This window comes from Callorhinus ursinus, unplaced genomic scaffold (assembly GCF_003265705.2).
Source record: "Callorhinus ursinus isolate GAN/ISIS: 27379988/994484 unplaced genomic scaffold, GSC_fseal_2.0 scaffold4, whole genome shotgun sequence".
In the NCBI taxonomy this organism is placed as follows: Eukaryota; Metazoa; Chordata; class Mammalia; order Carnivora; family Otariidae; genus Callorhinus; species Callorhinus ursinus.
This window is the reverse complement of record NW_027397066.1, coordinates 74563899-74570945: the sequence shown is the minus strand read 5'-3', so window position 1 is coordinate 74570945 and position 7047 is coordinate 74563899. Positions and strand designations below refer to the sequence as shown.

The window sequence follows — 7047 nt, the reverse complement described above, 5'->3', positions numbered from 1 at the left end:
GCGGGGCTTGATTCCACACCCTGAGATCATGACCTGAGCTGAAATCAAGAGTCAGTAGCTTAACCAACTGAGCCACCCAGGTGCCCCTAAACTTTGTATTTTACTTTAACATTTAAATTTTCACTCACTGAATATAATCCTGACAGACAATATGTTTGGAAAGAAAATATTTCTAAATATTTCTGCTCAGAACACATAACAAGGTTGATAACTGAACAGTAACTAAATGGAAGACTCAACAAATTTTTTAAATGGACCAGAAAGGACATAGTGAGATAGTTTTTTCAGATATTTTACTGACTCATCATATTGCTTTATATATCCTAAATAAGTTACAATATGATTGAATCTGTTACATTAACTAAGATACAACTGATTAAGTGGACTTCACAACCTTTACTAAAATAAATCTTTATCACTTATTTTGTTATGACAATAATCTCTATTACAACTTACAAAAAATAAAACAGAAGATTGTAAAAGTCACTCAGCAACTGCTAGTAAGTGCAAATCCCTCCTATCTCCCTTAAGTTCTTATCTTTTTTAATGAATGACATACTATTTTTTCATCTTCCTCTGACTTTCCTTACCTGGAACAAGTTAGTCATCCTTGAAATTGTCCAAAAATAGCTTTTCTAATTATAATTCCTTTCATAGCACTGTCCAGCTTTTTTTTTTTCTACAGTCCTCCATCAACCAAAGGATGAAGTCCAACTCAGTAGTATGAAATATAAGGTTTTTCATGACCTCACTTTTGTCCCTTTATGGACATTTTCATTATATTATATTCATACTTCCCTGAATATATCATAGAGTTGTTTCAAAATGTTACTTGGGCCTTATCTCCACTGTGAACATTTACCGATCACTACCTACCACACCATCTGCAAGATAGCTTACTATATTTTCTTGTTAAAATGAATATTTTTTTATTTTTATGGATTCATTATCTTTCTCAGTATATTAATAGTGTCTCTATGCAAGTAAATATTAATTTTTGATTAAAAGGACAAATACCAAAAGAATATTATGAAAAATTTTTTCAAATTGTTATACTGACTTAAGTAGATCTTAACTAAAATTTTAATGGATAAAGAAGATGTGGTATATATATATATATACAATGGAATATTATGCAGCCATCAAAAAAACCCTGACATCTTGCCATTTGCAATGACGTGGATGGAACTGTAGGGTATTATGCTGAGCGAAATAAGTCAATCAGAGAAAGACATGTATCATATGACCTCACTGATATGAGGAATTCTTAATCTCAGGAAACAAACTGAGGGTTGCTGGAGTGGTGGGGTGTGGGAGGGATGGGGTGGCTGGGTGATAGACATTGGGGAGGGTATGTGATATCATGAGCGCTGTGAATTGTGTAAGACTGTTGAATCACAGACCTGTACCTCTGAAACAAATAATACATTACATGTTAAAAAAAAAAAAAAAGAAGAAGAAGAAGATAGCAGGAGGGGAAGAATGAAGGGGGAAATCAGAGGGGGAGATGAACCATGAGAGACTATGGACTCTGAGAAACAAACTGAGGGTTCTAGAAGGGAGGGGGGTGGGGGGATGGGTTAGCCTGGTGATGGGTATTAAAGAGGGCACGTACTGCATGGAGCACTGGGTGTTATATGCAAACAATGTATCATGGAACACTACATCAAAAACTAATGATGTAATGTATGGTGATTAACATAATAAAAAAAGCTGTACATTAAAAAAATTAATTTATATTATCTCCATTAAGTAGATATAAGATAGATGCTCTCATCTCAGGCTGCTATAGCAAAGTAATATAGATTGAGTGACTTATAACAATAGAAATTTATTTCTCACAGTTCTGAAGGCTGGAAGTCTGAGATCAAGAAGCCAGCATGGCCAGGATCTAGTGAGAACCCTTGCCTGAATTGCAGACTACTGACTTATATTGTCACATGTAAGAAAGAGAGCTAACTAGCTCTCTAGCCTCTTTCTAAAAGAGCACTAAGCCCATTCATGAGGGCTCCACTCTCATGACCTAAGTATATCCCAAAGACTCCACTCTCAAATACTATCACATTATGATTGCATTGTTATTACAGTTTCTACATGAATTTTGGGAGGACACAAGCATTCATTCCATTGCCAAAGAACAGATGATTGATAGATGATGTTAGATGGATGACAGATGATAGATGATAGATAGACGGATGACAGAATGAGACTTACCAAAGAGCTGCTTTATGTATTAAAAAGTTAATATCCTACCAAAAAAATCCCTAAACTTTTACTCTTAATGTTTTTATAGTTCTTACAGTAATTTGGAGATTAACCAATAAATTTATCTAATTGTGTTTTTAAAGGAAAATATTACTAAATTAAAAACATTCATAAATGCTTAAAATCTATCTTTATATAAATTTAGGAATTTATTCCCTAAGGATTTGGCAATTGCATTTTCTTCAAATAAAATTTTAAGAAAATAACTGAAAAAGTCTTATCTACAACTATGGCTTAAATAACTATCTTGAAATAAAAGAAATTAATAAAATATATCATTTCTTATACTCTTTAATACCTTGTAAGATTACACAGTCCCCATGATATATAAACACACACACTTAAATGTAGTACCTAGTATCTCTCTCTCTCTCTCTCTCTACACACACACACACACAGGCAGCATGTGCAACAGTGAATCCGGAAGTTACTCTCTCAACAAAATAAGAACATAATTGTTTACTTTGCAGTAGTGTGGAAAATAATACAGGCACGTAACAAGGTCACAGAGAACTCAGATTAGAAAAAAAAAAATTGTATGACTGTGAAAACAGAAACAAGATACACACCAGACAATAAAAAATTGTAGAGCATGATGAAAGAAACCTTTGTGGTACAGTTGATAGTTTATATTTTATATAATTATATATATCTATATTTTTATATCTTAGTTTATAGTTTACATTTTATAATGTAAACTTAGTTTACTTTACATTTTGAACAAGAAGTAAAAAATAATTTTTTATAGATAATATGGTCCTCATAAATGAGGTCAAAGCTCAAAGAAAGGATAATAAAGGTATGGGGAACAAAACAAGGTTATTAGAACCAGAAACATCAAAGAAGAAATATCTGTACCAAAACAGAGCTAATTCTCTTAGAAAATAGTTTTCACCAGTTCCTACACTTAAGTATGTATATGTATCAATAATATATAGAAAAAGCATATGGTTTGCATTTCATACCTGTGTTTTTCTTTTTTAATTAATGATTTTCTTTCTCTCACTCCATACCAAGCTCATTCAAGTATTGTTATTTGTAGATAGCAGGCATTGGCAAACCATATCTGATTATTTTTCTAATCAAAATCATAAAATTTAAAGTAGGCAAAACAGGTAAAAAGTCTTTTGTTTTCTTTATTGGACAATTATTATATACTAGGCAGCAAGTATATACTCATTTTAACTGTCCACATTTTACAAGGAAATATGAGAAAATTAAATCAAAATGAGTCAAATCAGTCAAAAATCCAAGCTAGAATGTGGCACAGGCATTTGGATACCTGAGTACCTGAGCCTTAAATGCTCCGAAAAAGAAAGACGTCCATGTGTAATGCTGCCTAGGAGTATGTTAAGCCAGATATCTTCCTTAAAGAAAATTAAGAAGACATTTTTAAATGATGATCTCTTCCTCTGAACAGAAATCATTTGTGAAAAAGTAAAAATTATGTCATTTGTTCTAATCTGTCTCCATAAAGACTAGATTGAGAGATGCTCTCTTAAAATTCAAAATGTTTAAGTTTGAAAAACATTGAGAAAACATTGATCATTGCTATGAAAAAAATCAATCATCTTCATATTATGAAGTTATGTGAAAGTTTAGCTTTGATAATTTTTTAAGTGTGAGGGTATATTTCCTGATTTTTCATAAGCTATAAGTGATGTTCTATTGAATACCTATCCCATGAGACTGTGAATATTTCTAAAGGTTATATTTCTAGTTGTTCTTTATAACAACAAATACTGTTATTGCTAGTATTATATGCAAAATATAGACTAGAGAATATTTTAATTCTGGGCAAAAATTCCCAAATACCTAAATTAAAGATTTATGGAAACTTTAATTGCATGTTACATGATATTCATTAGAATCACATTCAAAATTATCAACAGAAATAGATAGTGCAAAATATTGTTTTGCTATTTTTTTGTTGAGTTGCTTGCTGCTGATATTTCATCTTTACATGTGAAATACTGAAAAGAACTCCAGTGTAGAAAGATAGCCACAAACAACTACCTAGTGAGTTATCTTGCCTTGCTTTCAACATTTCTGAGAATTACTTCTTTAGCTCAGTCCATTTTTAAAAATATATAGATATTTGTTGATATTGAGAAAAGAAATTAAAAATATAATTTCATGGGTAAGGAAGCAAATTCTGTGAATAAAGTCAAATTATAAAATTTTAAAGTATATCGACAGTCTCCTTATCAAGAAGTTCCATCCTTCTTAGGACGGTTTCTTAGAGCTTCACTCAATCTGCTAACTTGAGGACCCTGATTTACGGATGCTTAGAAATAATAACTAGGGCTTTCACATCTTGCAAGATGGCGGGCGAAAAAGCTGAGAAGCCGGATACTAAGGAGAAGAAACCTGAAGCTAAGAAGGCTGATGCCGGTGGCAAGGCTAAGAAGGGTAACCCCAAGGCTAAAACGCCAAAGAAGGGGAAGCCCCACTGCAGCCGAAACCCTGTACTTGTCAGAGGAATTGGCAGATATTCCCGATCCGCTATGTATTCCAGAAAGGCCATGTACAAGAGGAAGTATTCGGCAGCTAAGTCTAGGGTTGAAAAGAAAAAGAAGGAGAAAGTTCTTGCTACTGTCACAAAACCAGTTGGTGGTGACAAGAACGGTGGTACCCGAGTGGTTAAACTTCGCAAAATGCCTAGGTATTACCCTACTGAAGATGTGCCTCGAAAGCTGTTGAGCCACGGCAAAAAACCTTTCAGTCAGCACGTGAGAAAGCTGCCAGCTAGTATCACCCCCGGGACCATTTTGATCATCCTCACTGGGCGCCACAGAGGCAAGAGGGTAGTTTTCCTGAAGCAACTGAGCAGTGGCTTGCTACTTGTGACTGGACCTCTGTCCCTCAATCGAGTTCCTCTGCGTAGAACACACCAGAAATTCGTCATTGCTACTTCTACCAAAATTGATATCAGCAGTGTGAAAATCCCCAAACATCTCACTGATGCTTACTTCAAGAAGAAGAAGCTGCGTAAGCCCAGACACCAGGAGGGTGAGATCTTCGACACCGAGAAAGAGAAATACGAGATTACAGAGCAGCGCAAGGTTGATCAGAAAGCTGTGGACTCGCAAATTCTGCCAAAAATCAAAGCTGTTCCTCAGCTTCAGGGCTACCTCCGCTCTGTGTTTTCTCTCACAAATGGAGTTTACCCTCACAAATTGGTGTTCTAAATTTCTTACAAAGAACGTAATTAAATAACTGATCCATTAAAAAAAAAAAAAAAGAAATAATAACTAGGATTAGAGATGAGTCAGAAAAGACCATACCAAAAACAGAAGTGACAGCTAACAGACTAACAGCAAATTCAGAAAGACTACATAATTTTGCTGTGATAATGATGTGTTCTCAATATGGTGATTCTTAATCACCAAGAAGGATGAAGTGATAAGTATCCTGTAATTATTGCCTTTTAAATTGTAATTGGAAAATAGCAGTGATTACATTTTAAGCGCTTCATTTAAAAGTATACTTTTAAATTTTCTTTTATGATAAACGCATCTTGGCATTTGAACATTTAAGGTTTCAAGTACCTGAAAAATAATTTACATCCCACTAGCCATACTTCAATAATATAAATATTTATATTTATATCATATTTATATTATATATCATAAGTATGAAAGTATTTATTTAATTTCATTTTTTATTTCATTATCTTTGCATTCTTTCCTAGGTGATAAAGTTGATCAATTACATTCTTTGAAGGTGGCACGGGAAAGCAATATATTTGAATATGTGTCTGACATAAGTGATATATAAATGTCGTTCTCTATTAATCTGAATAAAGCTACTCATATAAAGACTCACATCCATCAGATTTTCTATGTCTAATTGTGTTTATTTCTATGGGAAACTTACCTTGTTCTCAAATTTGTATGCTCATTATGGGCTATATTTATTAATATTTCACACTGCTCTCAGAGATTTTCTACCATTATGAGTTTGTTCCTCAAAAGTTTTTATTATAACATGCAAAATAATGTCTATACTATGTACAATGAGAACTCATGTATATAGCAATCATTCTTAAAATGGTTTTCTATGCATTCAGTTCTACTAACACACCAAATCACTTGTTCCCTGAGCTTACCATGCATCTTTTCAAATCTATAAATTTCCCTCCTCTGGAATGATCCTATAAAATAATCCATCATAAAATGGCTGGGTTCACAGATCACTATCTCTATGAAGATTGCCCTCTTACCCTCAATCAGAAAATTGTCCAGAAAAGCCTAAGAGCCTATAGAAATTCCTCCTGAGCATCCTCATAGTGTAAATCAATAAACATCTTCAACAACATCTTTACTGGCTTAATAATGGGCTACTTCTTATATAGTGTTCTTTAGTACGGCCATGCCATCATCTGAAAGCACAGATCTACGTGAAGCCAATAATTTACAGTAAAAAAGCATCACTAGAAAACAGGCTTCTCTGGGCTTATATCCCAGAGTACCTAATGCAGAAGTTGCTCCTCAGACATCTGAGGCTATCCTAGAGAAGCCCTGGGAATACTGAGGATCACCAATTTACCCAGGGCTCCCCGAAAAATTAAACATTTTTGATTTTGTAAATTTAGTTCGTCATTAGATTTCATTTGAAGGAAGGATTCAGCAGCTAAGAGTTCAAACACCACTGATCCAAAAGAATGGACTGGCTTTCTACTGAGCTCCTCACAGATCTGGGGCAGCAGCAAATCTCTTATACTTCTAGCCAATAACACTGTTGCCAGTAACATTGGATTTATATTCCTACAGACAGTGG

At 33.9% G+C, this 7047-nt stretch overlaps 1 pseudogene; it reads left to right on the top strand.

The window, feature by feature from the left end:
- The first annotated feature begins 4575 nt into the window (after nucleotides 1-4575).
- LOC112825415 (large ribosomal subunit protein eL6 pseudogene) lies at nucleotides 4576-5488 on the top strand (annotated as a pseudogene).
- Nucleotides 5489-7047: the final 1559 nt, after the last annotated feature.